Below are 16,481 nucleotides of genomic sequence, written 5' to 3' on the forward strand. Positions count from 1 at the left end.
ATGATTGAAGAATCTAAGTTAGAACCTTTCATTCTTGATTTATGCAACGTGAAAAATGATATGAACTCACCAGTCGGCAGTTCTATCGGCAGGCTCGCTTTACTGCTGCTGTACTTATTAGCTGCTGAGACAGTTATTACATATGTCTGACTACACATTAAGCCTGCAATGTCACAGGATGTTGTAGTGGAACGGCAAACAAAATTTTCCCCATTTACGTTAGTGGCCAAAGCGGTGTAATTGTCTGCTCCCGGGCTCTTGTCCCATGACACGGTTGCAATACGAGTCGTACAGTTTACTGCAGCAGTTACATTCTGTGTAGTGCACGGTGCTGTGGATAAAACATATAGATTGGCGTAAGGGACAGTCAATGATATAAAAATAAGTGAACCCTTTGGGATTTGCCAGATTTCTTACTTGACTACTATTAAAATGTGGTCACACAAGTATAAACAAACACAAACTAACCTGTCGTATAATGGATGTTTATTTTAAAGGGATTCTGTCAACATAAAAATGCTAACTTATTTATCAGCATCATGTTATAGAGCAGAAGGAGCTGAGCTGATTGATATATAACATTATGGGAAAAGATCCAGTATAATTTGTAATTTATTGCGTGAAATCTCTGATGTTTCCATGCTAAAGAGTCCTGTCTATTGAGTGACACCACCCACTGGACTCCTTACACAGAATGAGCAGGGATTTTAATCAACATGTTACAACTTATACTGAATCTTTTCCTATAAAGTTATATATCAATCTGCTCAGCTCTTCCTGCTCTATAACATGATGGCGATAGGTTAGACAGCATTGTCTTGGTGACAGGTTCCCTTTAAGTACAGGATCAGGATTTGTATTGAGTGGACTGTTTTGATTTGGCAATGTTCTCCAAACTCGAACGCTCGGCACTTGACTCCCCTTGTCTGAAGAAGTTGGATATCACTCTGGGGTTTCAGGAAAACATAGATACAGCCATGTTTTCAAGGAGTCCCTGGAGGAACATCCAACTTCTCCATAAGCCAGGAGTGTTTGGATTTGGAGAAAGTTGACGAACCTGATCGGTTTGACAAGTCCACTCAACACTAAGCAAGATATCAAAAGTCTCACCTGTTTGAAAGATTTGAGGGTAACTCATGTTACTGCTGCAGTACCGGCCATTTGCCGTCACCCCCATACTATACTGGGCCCCGCACGTCAGTTGTGTCACGGTGCAGCTTGTGTTTGGAGTGCGACATTCATATCTGTCTCCATTGTCTCCCATGATGACGCTGGTGTAGTTAACAGCTCCTGTTGAGTCTGACCAGAATATTTGCACAACCCCAGCAGCGACCTGAGATGGCAAGTTTGTGGGAGTGCAGGGCACTGAGAATAAAGCAGCAAGAGTTAGTGAGATTGTGGAATTATAGTGCAAGCCCTTGTTTCTTACTAGCTGGTTACGTATATTCCCCTAATAATAACCAAGTGGATAGGGGTGCATACTGAAACCTCTGCCTTGGACAATTTGTCTTGTCCCTGTCAAATTAAATGTTTATTATACATATGATTGACCATGGGGAGACAACTCTCTAGTATACAGATTTCTAAATTACTTATATTTAAAAATCTCAAATCTTCCAGTACTTAGCTGCTGTATGTCCTGCAGGAAGTGGTGTATTCTTTCCAGTCTGACACAGTGCTCTCTGCTGCCACCTCTGTCCATGTCAGGAACTGTACAGAGCAGCAGCAAATCCGGATAGAAAACGTCTCTGGCTCTGGACAGTTCCTGACATGGACAGATGTGGCAGCAGAGAGCACTGTGTCAGACTGGAAAGAATACACCACTTCCTGCAGGACATATAGCAGCTGCTAAGTACTAGAAGCCTGTAAATTACAGACTTATAATTTACTTCTGTTTAAAAATCTCCAGTCTTTCCATACTTATCAGCTGTGTCTAGATGCATGTGCTGTCCGTCTAGACCACAACTTAGACTGGGAACCTGGCAGGAGCCAGGGCCCAACTTGACTGCTGTAGGGAGCATCCTATCTTGCGTCTTTCCCCTACAGAATCTCAGTCAAAAGACCCTACACTTCCTCTACCCATGTGACTTCCTTCCTACAGCATGTGCAAACTGTGCTGTGAGTGGGTGAGGAGTGCATGTGCAAAAGTAAAGAGAGAGATGATAGGTGAGAAGAAGAAAGAACTCTCCCTGCTGTACAGACCCATGTGGCACACAAACAAAACAATAACCCTTTGGGTACTACAGCTGTTCAATATCTGGATATACATACTTGCAATAACGACATCTTGTGGCTAAACTATGGTACTACTACATTACCACTTACACTTAAAAGTACAGGCTTTTATGAAGGGTGTAACCAATAGCAACACCCGTGGTGGGACATCACACATGGGTCCACTGGGGAATCTACAGGGGGTTCATTATTATAGTTGCTGGTACCTGGTTCCACTGAGGATGCGTTGGACGCGGTCTGGCAGCTGTTACCCACGGCCGTGACCGTTGCTTTGTACATTTGTCCACACTTAGCGCCCTGAATCACACAAGTCCCGGCTGTAGATTGGCACATCAGCTGAGCCGGATCATTGCTGCTTTGTAGTTCGGCCACATAGGTATCCACACCGGTTCCGGAACTATTTGTCCAGGATATCTGGGTGCTGCCATTGGCACAGATACTTACAACGGACACATCGGTCGGTTTACAAGGAGCTGTAAGTGGAAGGTAGAAGATATTGTTAAGAGACGGATTTTGAGGATATAGATCAATCTAATGAAGAGTTGATACATGTGGGGAAATAAATTTAATTTATTAGCAGTAATTTAGTTGACTTTTACAGCATTTCTGCTGAATATGACATTAAAGTTAGACCAATATTGTCCAATTTCTTAGATCTCCATCAATCCCATAAAGGGCAAATTGCCCTCTTCTTCAGGAATATATTAACCTTACAGTGGTTTATATAAACCTTCAAGGGGTTGTTCACCATTTTTTTTTCTTTTAAATCAACTGATGCCAGAAAGTGCCAGAGATTTGTAATTTACCTCTGTTAAAAAATCTGACGTCTTCCAGTACTTAATAGCTGCTGTATGTCCTGCAGGAAGTGGTGTATTGTATACAGTCGGACACAGTGCTCTCAGTCCTCTGTCCGTGACAGGAACTGTCCAGAGCAGTAGCAAATCCCCATAGAAAACCTCCCCTGCTCTGGACAGTTCCTGACATGGACAGAGGTGGCAGCAGAGAGCACTGGTGTCAGACTGGAGAGAATACACCACTTCCTGCAGGACATACAGCAGTTGAAAAGTACTGGAAGACTTGAGATTTTTTAATAGAAGTAATTTACAAATCTCTGGCACTTTCTGGCACCAGTTTATTTGAAAAAAAATGGTGAACAACCCCTTTAAAGGAGTTATTCGGGGGCATATAATGTTTCACATATGGCTTGATAAGCAGTAAATAACACAAATAAATTTAAAAAAATACTCCCCTGATCCCACACAACTCCTAGTCTAGGAAATCCTCTGGTCCCCCATTTATCACCACTTCTTGCTCCTGATATGAGTCCTCTCAGCAGCAGCTGCCTCCTGCCCATAGCACTGAATTGTAATTCCTGCTCAGACATCTCACCTCTGAATCAGGAAGAAGCAGTGATGAGTAAGGAACTGGATGAGGTCAGACAGGGAGCTGAAGGGGAATCAGGGTAGGTGAGTATGACTTTTTTTTTTATTTAAAAAACAAAAATTATGGATGACTCCTTTAAATTTAGCCTGTCACTAAGAAAATGCTCCTCTAGGAGGAGCTGAGCTGGCTAATATATATATATATATATATATATATATATATATATATATATATATATTTTTTTTTTTTTTTTTTTTTTTATATGAAAAGATCAGTGAATGACAGCCTGGTGATATGTTTCTGTGTCTGTATACAATAATAGGTTATGGGCTTCATTTTACACATCTATACAACACGACTCCATACTGTGGCCCTGGAAAATGTATGGCTGCCCCAGGAATTTTCATGGCTCCAATAATTAAAAAAAAAAAAAAATTTTGAAAAAATATTTAAATAAAAAAAAAAAACCAATACCTGAATATAAGGGCTCGGTCTTATTGTAGGAGGAGATACACTGACTATTATTGGCGACAACGGAGATGGCGTACATGCGTCCACAGTTGACGTTGCTGATTTCACAGTGGTTGTCCAGGGTCGTGCATTGGTACTGTGCAGCCTGGCTCCATGCAGTGGCTTTGTATGTTATATTTCCATTGTCTCCTTTCCATGTGACCAGAATCGTGTTCTGACTGCAGAATAATTCGGTGCTGATAATCTGTGGGACGCAGGGAACTGCAAATACAAACCTTTGTTTTTATAAAAAAAAATTTGATGTTGTTTCACCTTATACATGCATAAAGATTCTGTACTTTGTAACACAAGATATTGTGCGGTGGCAGCTACGACGGTCCTCTCCATGGCCGAAAACAGCCCTGTACATAGCATAGACTCTAGTGAGAAAATCTAGTTGGCCCACCGGGAATCTGCCCGCCTTATTATCAGTCCAGGCCTGACTGTGCAGCATTGTTCCCATGCTAGAAATAATACAGTTATTGTAAGTACAGGCCTACAGCAAATGTAGAGGCTGCAGCGATCACCTGATGCATCAACATTTTCAAGCTGATTGAGGGATAGCTGGGGGTGGGATAAGAGCCAGTCCCCCACAACTAGTCCATCAATTTTTCAGTGCTGGATCGACCCATTAATTGTAATTGTGTTATAATATCTTACTGGTTACATAATGCTAAAGGGGTTTTAGGTGGTAATTATTTTCCATAAGGGTGCTCAGGAAGGTAAGTACAAAAAAGTATACTTACAATCATCGCTCCCCTGAGCCAGTATGGAGAGTCATTGTTCTCTAGCCGCTATATCTAGCCACCATTTCCCTTAGGATATTAACTGTTCACACGAGAAGTGACCACTTGACCAGATTCAGTGTAATAAATGAAGGACTTATCCACATAAAAAGGGATCTATACATCCTATTCATCATTGGGTCATGGTGAATAGTAAGGGTTACTCACCTGATTTGACCTCCACCTTTGCACTGTAGGGGCTCATGCACTGGTAGTTGTCGGCGGTGACATACACCGTGTAGCTCTGACTGCATGGGAGATCATGCAAATCACAATTTAGAATAAAGGAGTCGCAGGAATATTGCGAGCCATCACTCGCTTTTGCTTGTGCGATGTACCGGACTGCCCCTTCACTGTAGTCCCATTGGATGTGCGTAGTATTTGTATTGCAATCGGTCGTGGCCAAAATGTTTTTGGGTGCACATGGAACTGTAGGATGAACACATAAAGATGAAAAATGGCGTACATGATATTGTTAGGTTTTACTATATGAAAAGAATAAGTGTAAAACATACAGTTGATTATAACTTCTGTTTCTACCCTTCACATCACACAAGCAACTTTTCCATAAAATGTTCACTAACAGATCAAGGCAAATCCCCAATATCACCATTCCAGTGGGTGGGCACCAATTGGACTGTGCCTTTAAATACCGTAGTTTGGAAAATTCCAGTAAATTATGGGCCTTATTCCACGGGACGATTATCATTCAAAAAATCGTTCGGATTTGAACGATAATCGTTTTGTGTAATAGCAGGCAACGATTAAATGACTAGCGAAAAATCGTTGATCGTTTTATAGGACCTATTTTATCGTTTGATTGTTCGCAGATCGTTCAGTGGAATAAGAAGTCATAGCTTGAACGTACACAACAGCGACGACTAAACGACCGCAAGAACGATCATAAATAACCATCATCGTTCCGTGTAATTGGGTGAACGATTTCAGGTCGTTTGCCGTAGCGGTCGTTTAAGATCGTTAATCCTTAGTCGTCAAAAAATCATGTCATGGCTGATTTGTAGGACAAAACTTTAAAGTGTATCAGCCGCCACGATCAGTGGTGATATCCACTTGGCTGGAAGTTCAGGCATCCATGGAGACGGAACATGCCAATTCAGTGACCCATATTCTGATCCAATTAGGGTTGCGTGTGTATGGAAATTGAAATAAATCAATCAGGAGATAAAAAAAAATTGTAGCCCCTCCATTAGTCTGGTACAGCTTCTATTACCTAAGGGTCCCATGTTCAAACAATAATATGAATAATATAAATTTCCCCATTCAGCTGACAGTTTAGGGTCCCCATTCTCGTGATCGTGGGGGGCCCTAGCAGTCGGACCCCCAATATCTTTTAGTTATGAGTGAACATGTGCATATTTGGATAGGGCATAACTACCCCAGATGGTAATTCCCCTTTAAGAGGGTGCAAAGAGTGTGTAAAGCTGTCATCGAGCTTGGCTGTACAACAGAAAATTTGGTGGATTTCTTCAGATTTGCCAGGCACCATGTAATAAAGGGGGGGGGGGCGTGTATGAAGACCAGCTTGCCAGATTTATGAAGCCCTGCCCCCAATAGCTCCTGAGCAGGTGTAGATTTCTGCCATGATTTACGCCATGCCTCCTCCCCGCCTTGCCGCTAACACCCCCCTACCTGCAATTGGGGGATGCGGCAGGTGTATTCCAGAGAAAAGGGGTGAATCTACGCTTTCTCTCTGGCGTACACCTCAGCCGCAGCCATGATATTTCCCCCCAAAGTATTCACCTACTATACTATAGGTTGTATATGTTTTATGGTTTCTTCAACTATCCCGTACTTTGTCAGCTACCCCCCAATGCTTCAGAGTTTGCCGGTGTTTATATACCTGTAACCACCGTCTCCGGAGTGCTGCTCATACTGGGACACTCATTGTCATAGGCGATCACGGACACCGACACACTTTCCCCACATTGCAGCCCTGTGATCTGACAGCTGGTGTTCACCGAGGAACAGTTGTAGAAAATGTCGCTGCTTCCTAAGGCCGACGCTGTGTAGTGCTCGGCCCCAACTGACGGACTCCATGACACCACCAACGTATTGTCGGAACATTGGACAATGGATTTCACATTCTGCGGGTCACAGGGGGCTGGAATTGTACAGAGACGAAAAATATTTTAACAAAATAGTAATACAGTATATTACATACAGACTGTAAAGAGTTGCCGCTTCTCACCTGTCCTCACTTTAATTCCTGGGCTCCTGGAGCCATTTACTTTGCCATTGAAAGCGAATACGCTCAACTCGTACTCGGTCCCGCACAGCAGGTTCATGAAGAAGCAGTAGGTGTCCCAGTTCACACATTCTTCTATGGCGCCATCTGGGGCGAAGGCATTGGCGGTGTATTTGGTGGCGTTCACTACCCGGTTCCAGGAAAGGCTGACAGTATTTATCTGGCATTGACGGACTATGGTCACGTTCTGCGGAGCGCACGGGGCTGTAAATCACAAATAATCCTGAGTTTAACGTTAAGAAGTGTAAAAGAAGAGGCAGTTCATATAAGGAATAGGGAGGAGTCCGATATTACACAAGTGACAAGTGCATGCTGGGTAAGGGGCACGTTTGCACCCAGAGCTCCCGGTGACTACGAGCAGGTAAAGCCCATACATCTCCACTGGGTTATAAGATGGTTTAGACAGAGGTGGGCAAAATAGGGTAATAAAGTCGAGGAGTCTTGTGGTGTATGGTGCAGTAACAAAAGCAAGAGATAAAAGGGTATACTGCAACTTGCCCAGGAGGCACTGAAACTTGATAGTTCCAATCTGGTACAAATCAGAGATGCAAGTTCAGTAGGATAAAACACGATACCGAGCCCTTAGCTGGCTATTGTTTGCAAAGTTATAAAATAGTGTTTTCCTTCCAAGCTCAAGTGTCATGGAGGCTTGGCTGAGCTGCAGCGTGCACTCCTCCTCTCTCCCCCACCTCTCTCTGTGTGATTGATGTACAAGGCTCAGTGCTGGAGGCCAAAATCATGCAGATCGAGGGGGATCAAGTGCGGCCTCTAAGGCACTTGAGCTTTGATGGAAAACATGATTTTATAACATTGCATGGAGCCATCAGCTAAGAGACAGGTATTATTTTACTATCTGCTATCTGACCATGTTTGCACCCCTAAGCATGATATAGAGCTGACAGATTCCCTGTAACTATGGGTAAGAGGTCTTCCTTAGTCAATAAGGCTCCACGACAGCTATATGGCCCCTTTTAAATTCAGCACCGTCAAGGCCCAGGACCAGCCCCACCGTCCCGATCGTTCACTTTCCTCCTGTAAACAGATTTCTCGTATTCTGTATGTCATATAGTACCTGCTTGCAGAGTCAATGGGTCACTGCTATTGCTGGTGCAGTTATTCATGAGAGCAGTGACGGTCACTGTATACGTCTGTTCACACACAAGGTTCTCTAAGCTACAAGCACTAGAGGTGGATGTACATGACGTCTTGTGTCCATTGTTTGAGATTGCAGAGGCCTGATAGGAAGTGGCTCCAATACTTGATCTCCAGGATAGTAATGCAGACCCCATATTGCTGTTGTACTGAATGGTGACACCTTTAGGGGAATCCAGCTCTGCTCAAGAACAGATAAAAAAGGTTATTTGGTTAATATGGAAAAAAAAGTTTAAAAAAAATAAATAAACTTATCACTAGCTACACATTGAGTAACTAATGGTGCTTATATATAACAAGGGGGCATCCTCTTTGTCTATAGGAAACAGTGGCGTATCGATAGGGGGTTGCAGAGGGTCTCCTGCCCCTCCGGCACTTCTGCTCTGTTAACAGTTCATGGTGGGAGTTGTAGCTTTGTAGCATGTGGTCATCCAGGCTGCAGAACTACCACCAAAACGTTTCTTCCTAACAGTTTATGATGGGAGTTGTAGTTTTGCAGCATGTGACTACCCAGGTTGCAGAACTACAACACCCATCATGTCCTCCTGAAAGTTCATGATGGGAATTGTAATTTTGTGACATGTGGCCATCCAGGTTGCAGAACTACAACACCTATTATGCCCTGCAGACAGTTTATGATGGGAGTTGTAGTTTTGCAGCCTGTGGCCATCCAGGTTACAGAACTACAATTTCCATCCTTTCCTGCTGACAGTTCGTGATAGGAGTTGTAGTTTTGAAGCCTGTGGTCATACAGGTTGCAGAACGACTTCTATCAGAGAAAACAAGAACTACTATTCCCATCCTGTCCTACTGACGGTTCATGATAGGAGTTGTAGTATCCATCCAGGTTACAGAACTACAACACCCATCATGTCCTCCTGACAGTTCATGAAGGGAATTGTAGTTTTGCAGCCTGTGGCCATCCAGGTTGCAGAACTACAAATTCCATCCTGTCCTGCTGACAGTTCATGATAGGAGTTGTAGTTTTGAAGCCTGTGGTCATACAGGTTGCAGAACGACTTCTATCAGAGAAGACAAGACATGAGTTATTGTATATAACTGGTTATTCTGCCGCTGACTGTGTCTGATTGAGCTTTTAGCTATGTCCCTGATAGGAAATAAGGCCAACATAGAAGGGATTGTTTACAGTAAGTGTAGTGAGACTATAGAAGCTTGTTCTGGAGGAAATGGTTATGGTGAACTCCTTAAAGGAGATTGAAAAGGGACTGTAAACATTTCTGTAGTGTAATAACATTACAAGTTATAATCACTAGATTACTGAGAAGGGTCGATTATCCAGACATCTATTTTGGAGATGGAAAATTTACTTACTTCCTGTTTCAAGAAACACCCGATTCTGCTCCCCAGCCGTGTAAAACCAATTATAAGATGTAAAGCCAAAAATATATTTAGTGCACGGAAGGAGATTGTCCAATAAGATGTTGGTGGATGTGGTTTTCCTGATGAAGTCCAGTGTAGGGATCGGTCCATCTTCATACACAAAGATCCCATACATTAGCGCCTTGTCAATAACTGACCATGATAACGTTACCGAGTAACTTGACAGTGAATTCATGGTGATGTCCTTTGGGGGTTGAGTTACTGGAAAAACAAGTAATATCAGATTAGGCATAATGGATCGTTATAAAATGATATTACAAAAAGCATAAAAAAATGATAAAAAATTGAAAAACCAAGACACTCACAGGTAAGGACAGTGATCCGCTTGCTTGGTGCACTAGCCCCGGCGGAATTAATGGCATATAATGTCACGCTGTAGAGGGATGACGGCTGGAGTCCGGCGATGCTGCAGTTTAAGGTGCTGAATGTCCGGTTAATGGACTCGGTGCCAAGAGACACCATCACAAAGTAGTAGTCTACCCCGGTTTGGGCTGCCCATCCGACCGTGATCTCAGAGCTGGAGATGCCGCCTGATGCTGTAATCTGTGGAGTTGCAGGTACTTAGAGGAGGGCGAAAAAAACAGAGTTTAATTGAAGAATGGGATAACCACTCTATAGATACTAGATAGAGATACTTCAGCAAATTTAATGATAACAAGCAAGCTAGGAGCTAAAACTGAAACGATAACCTGTACAAGTCTAAGAAACGCTCTGTAACATATAATAATAAGTTATCAGCAATATTTCTGTAGTGTAATCTATGTCATCCCAGCTCTGCTGCACCCAAATCTTTTATAGTCTTTCATTATTGCCACTGCCATAACAAACGATAGACAAAGCCCCAACAGGGGCCCTTGGTCTTCACCAGAGCCTGCTGCAAGGCAGGTGACCCCCCCAGGTCGCTACCCCTGGTTTGGCTAGCTTGTGATGGCGGCCGAAGTGCTGAAGCATAGACAGGACGCAGCCAGGAACAACAGCAGGAAACCTGCAGGAAATTGGGGCGAGGTTTAAAAAAATGGCAGCGGCATCGGCTTCCCTGGCGCCGGCCCCATTGTATTCATATGCAACACTTAAAGCGAATTTACCTGATGGTACATTCGCTTTAAAGAGATTAGGATAGGGGACAAGTAAGAGATCGTATACCCCCTGCCAATTGCCATATCAGGTCCTGGCTTCCTTATTATGAACACAGCTGTGGCTCTTTTCGGCGGCTCCATAGGAATGAATAATGCCATGGGTCACATGCCGTAACTATGGCTGTATTCATAACAAAGAAGCCAAGGCCCGATATGGAGATCAGCAGGGGATCGTACAGAGGTCCTCATGTATAGGGTGAGATCATTTATGACTAGAGATGAGCGAACCTGGAGCATGCTCGAGTCCATCCGAACCCGATCGTTCGGCATTTGATTAGCGGTGGCTGCTGAAGTTGGATAAAGCCCTAAGGCTATGTGGAAATCATGGATATAGTCATTGGCTGTATCCATGTTTTCCAGACAACCTTAGAGCTTTATCCAAGTTCAGCAGCCACCGCTAATCAAATGCTGAAAGTTCGGGTTCGGATCGACTTGAACTCGAACCCGAACCCGGTTCGCTCATCTCTATTTATGACTAATCTAAATAGTGATATAGTAGATGAATCCATACAGACTTCATTGACCCCCACTTATGTCTCTGCTATCTGCTTTGTGCAGATTCTCTGATCTTTCCTATGAGATGAAGCTGTTCACGTCTGCTTCCTGCTTGTGAGCGCTAACAGAGAGAATCCCTGCAAAAGGACACAAGGTGAAGCTGCATCCCATAGGAATACAGTGAGACATTTCAGAGGGAGTTAGGGACAGAAGTTCATCTAGTAAGTAGATTATACTCCTTATATTATCCTACACCATTTAACTAATGAATAAAGTACAATATTCATGAATGTCAACATTAATCTGGGCCAATAAACACACAATTATTGTCTATATATGTATACTGACCTGTCTGTGACTGCGCCCAGGTGATTGACAGCATCGCCCCATTAGATTGATAGGATCTCAGCGTTATATTATAAAACGTTGCTGCTCGTAGACCTTGCATTAGCCTGGATCGGGAGGTGACGGTAGCGATGCCGGTGATAGGAGCGATGGTCGAGTTGTTCACGACACGAAGGTCAAACATAAAGAAGGACACCAAGGTGGAGCTGGAGGTCCATGAGACCAGAAGTTGAGCAGAGGATGGGCTAGTGACATTAGTGATCTGCAGATCTTTATAAAATAGATTTTTATCAGTTGGGATAGATAGATAGATAGATAGATAGATAGATAGATAGATAGATAGATAGGAGATAGATAGATAGATAGATAGATAATAGGAGATAGATAGATAGATAGATAGATAGATAGATAGATAGATAGATAGATAGATAGATAGATAGATAGATAATAGGAGATAGATAGGAGATAGATAGATAGATAGGAGATAGATAGATAGATGATAGATAATAGGAGATAGATAGATAGATAGATAGATAGATAGATAGATAGATAGATAGGAGATAGATAGATAGATAGATAGATAGATAGATAGATAGATAGATAGATAGATAGGAGATAGATAGATAGATAGATAGATAGATAGATAGATAGATAATAGGAGATAGATAGAGAGATAGATAGATAGATAGATAGATAGATAGATAGATAGATAGATAGATGTGAAACTCACAAAAAAATCACAAGTAAGGGGAAAATGAGTAAATAAACTCTGTTACCTTGTCCTGATGAAAACTATAAAATAAAAATAGAAAATTTATCAGTAAAAATAAATGATCACTGGTCAACACATTTTCAAAAGTTGTTTGGTTCAGAAATAAAATTATCTATTTCTTAATGATTTTTATGTGCTGAATTCAAATATCACAAGGGAAAATGTGAATTGTCTTTAGTTTCTATGATACGGCAGAGTTGTCATGTTACAGTTTTGTGAATTGTATAGAATACAGTATAATAGCCGACATATTTATTACTTCTGCAATCATAAGGAAGCAAATTTACTGTTCATAAACTTTTGAAATATATTCATAGGAAACTTAGTTCTATCTGAAATAAACTACAATTTACAGGCAGATCCAAGAATTGTTACAAATTAATTATGTTTATTGAACTCTGGAATGTAGGTCCTTATTCAATGGCTTCTCGGTGCATTTACACGTCTTTTGTATTCATACATGGGATTGTCTCTGATAACTGTCCAACAGTAATCTGCAAGCATTGATGGGTTCCATTTACCCCAATACCTTGGGCTAGGTTCACACTGCGTTTTTGCAATCCGTTTTTTTCATCCGTTTTTTGCAAAAATTTGTGTGCATCCGTTTTGATCCATTTTTCCATTGACTTCCATTATTAAAAAAAATGGATCGAAACAGATCCGTTTTTTTTTAACGGACACAAAAGTAGTGTTGACACTCCTTTTGTGTTCGTTAAAAAAAAACTGATCCGTTTATTTTTTTTAATAATGGAAGTCAATGGAAAAGCAGATTAAAAAGGATGCACACAAATGCATGTTTTTTTCATCCATTTTTTGCAAAAAACGGATGAAAAACACGGAAAACAAAAACGTAGTGTGAACCTAGCCTTATACCATAACTATTGGTCATTCTAAGATGATGCAATATACCAGTTGATGATGCAATACTGATGTTGCAAACTTTTCCAAGTATTGTATCACAGGCTGTGAGAAATATAAAAAGTACATCTATATCTTGAAAATTAGAGCCAATTTCAAAATTTGAACATCATTTTTGATCTCAGCTCCCCAAAATTAGTTAAGTTCAACTGTTTTCATGTCAGAACCTTTTTGGCTGTTGACCAGTGAATTGACTAAATGTAATATTATAAAACCCGTTCAGTAAAGCTGTCAATGGGCGGACAGAACTTTCCCCATTCTTAGAATGATTAGATATCAGTATCATATCAGAACAATGGCTTAAAGAAGTTGTGCTCTTAAGACCCTGACAGCCCAGCCCTGAACTGAAGCTCCAGTTGGCGTCTTCATTTTTTCTTTACTTCCTGGTTTGGACTTTCCCATGATGCACTTTGTCTCCTGTGATGTCTAACGGACTCTGTAGAACTGTTAGATGGCTTACAGCTTGCTCAGCCAATCAGAGCTGAGCAACCTGAGTCATCTGACAAAGGGAGGATGGCCTAACAGGGCTTAGACCCGCCTCCCTCTTGATGATGTCATTGTCACAAAATGGCTGCCACAGAGCACCCTGGGTTCAACAGTCATTAGGTAAGAATGAGTTTACTTCACTTCCTGGTGGGGGGTTGAGGGGGGAAAAGATAGGGAAGTGGGGCAGATAGGTGATTGAAGTATATTAAAAATTTATATAACTTTGTAATTTGTTTCAATTACTGGTGAAAAGCTTTTCACCAGGGTAGTCCTTTAATGCACAGTATGGGACGCATTTTATACTGAAGGCAAATGGGCATTGTCAACAACTGGTGGTGCTAGTAACATTGATGGTTCCGGATAGCAGAGGGGCAGCTAGTAATATAGATGGTTCTGGTACCAGAGGGGCAGCTAGTAATATAGATGGTTCCGGGTACCAGAGGGGCAGCTAGTAATATAGATGGTTCTGGTACCAGAGGGGCAGCTAGTAATATAGATGGTTCTGATACCAGAGGGGCAGCTAGTAATATAGATGGTTCTGGTACCAGAGGGGCAGCTAGTAATATAGATGGTTCCGGGGACCAGAGGGGCAGCTAGTAATATAGATGGTTCTGGGTACCAGAGGGGCAGCTAGTAACATAGATGGTTCTGGTACCAGAGGGGCAGCTAGTAATATAGATGGTTCTGGTACCAGAGGGGCAGCTAGTAACATAGATGGTTCTGGTACCAGAGGGGCAGATAGTAACATAGATGGTTCTGGTACCAGAGGGGCAGATAGTAACATAGATGGTTCTGGTACCAGAGGGGCAGCTAGTAACATAGATGGTTCTGGTACCAGAGGGGCAGATAGTAACATAGATGGTTCTGGTACCAGAGGGGCAGCTAGTAACATAGATGGTTCTGGTACCAGAGGGGCAGATAGTAACATAGATGGTTCTGGTACCAGAGGGGCAGCTAGTAATATAGATGGTTCTGGTACCAGAGGGGCAGCTAGTAATATAGAAGGTTTTGGTACCAGAGGGGCAGCTAGTAATATAGATGGTTCTGGTACCAGAGGGGCAGCTAGTAACATAGATGGTTCTGGTACCAGAGGGGCAGCTAGTGACATAGATGGTTCCGGGTACCAGAGGGGCAGCTAGTAACATAGATGGTTCTGGGTACCAGCGGGGCAGCTAGTAACATAGATGGTTCTGGGTACCAGAGGGGCAGCTAGTAACATTGATGCTTCCGGGTACCAGAGGGGCAGCTAGTAATATAGATGGTTCTGGTACCAGAGGGGCAGCTAGTAACATAGATGGTTCTGGTACCAGAGGGGCAGCTAGTAATATAGATGGTTCTGGTACCAGAGGGGCAGCTAGTAACATAGATGGTTCTGGTACCAGAGGGGCAGCTAGTAACATAGATGGTTCTGGGTACCAGAGGGGCAGCTAGTAATAAAGATGGTTCTGGTACCAGAGGGGCAGCTAGTAACATTGATGCTTCCGGGTAGCAGAGGGGCAGCTAGTGACATAGATGGTTCTGAGTACCAGAGGGGCAGCTAGTAACATAGATGGTTCTGGTACCAGAGGGGCAGCTAGTAATATAGATGGTTCTGGTACCAGAGGGGCAGCTAGTAATATAGATGGTTCTGGTACCAGAGGGGCAGCTAGTGACATAGATGGTTCTGAGTACCAGAGGGGCGTACATAGTTATAATATAGTTTAATATAGGGCAATACAGTAATAAAGTACTATCTCTGGGACCCTCACCCATCTCCAGAGTTGGGGTCTTTTCACTCCCACTCCTTTTTTATGAAAGTTACAGAGACAGTGGAACACAGCAAGCTTGACTAGTATGGTAATCGCAGCCAGTCCCTGTCCAGATGCAGCAAGCAGCCATCTCACCAGGTGGGATAGGAGTTATGGGACCCCCATTCTGAACATGGGGAGGCAGGTATCATTTCTATCTAAGACAGGAATAACCCTTTAATATTTAATAACACCAAACAGCTGCAGAGACCATCATTTATATACATGCTATAGAGGTGATGAGCACCAGAATCCATACATAGAGCTACGTATATACATAGAGCTGCGTATATACATAGAGCTGCGTATATAGATAGAGCTGTGTATATAGATAGAGCTGTATATGTACATAGAGCTAAATACATAGATAGAGCTACGTATACCACATACATAGAGCTGCATATACCATATACATAGAGCTACGTATATACATAGAGCTGCATACATACATAGAGTTGCATATATACACTACCGTTCAAAAGTTTGGGGTCACCCAAACAATTTTGTGTTTTCCATGAAAAGTCACACTTCTTCACCACCATACATTGTGAAATGAATAGAAAATAGAGTCAAGACATTGACAAGGTTAGAAATAATGATTTGTATTTGAAATAACAGTTCTTACATCACACTTTGCTTTCGTCAAAGAATCCTCCTTTTGCAGCAATTCCAGCATTGCACACCTTTGGCATTCTAGCTATTAATCTGTTGAGGTAAGCTGGAGAAATTGCCCCCCACGCTTCTAGAAGCAGCTGCCACAAGTTGGATTGGTTGGATGGGCACTTCTGGCGTACCATACGGTCCAGCTGC

The sequence above is a fragment of the Dendropsophus ebraccatus genome, chromosome 4, assembly GCF_027789765.1.
Source record: "Dendropsophus ebraccatus isolate aDenEbr1 chromosome 4, aDenEbr1.pat, whole genome shotgun sequence".
In the NCBI taxonomy this organism is placed as follows: Eukaryota; Metazoa; Chordata; class Amphibia; order Anura; family Hylidae; genus Dendropsophus; species Dendropsophus ebraccatus.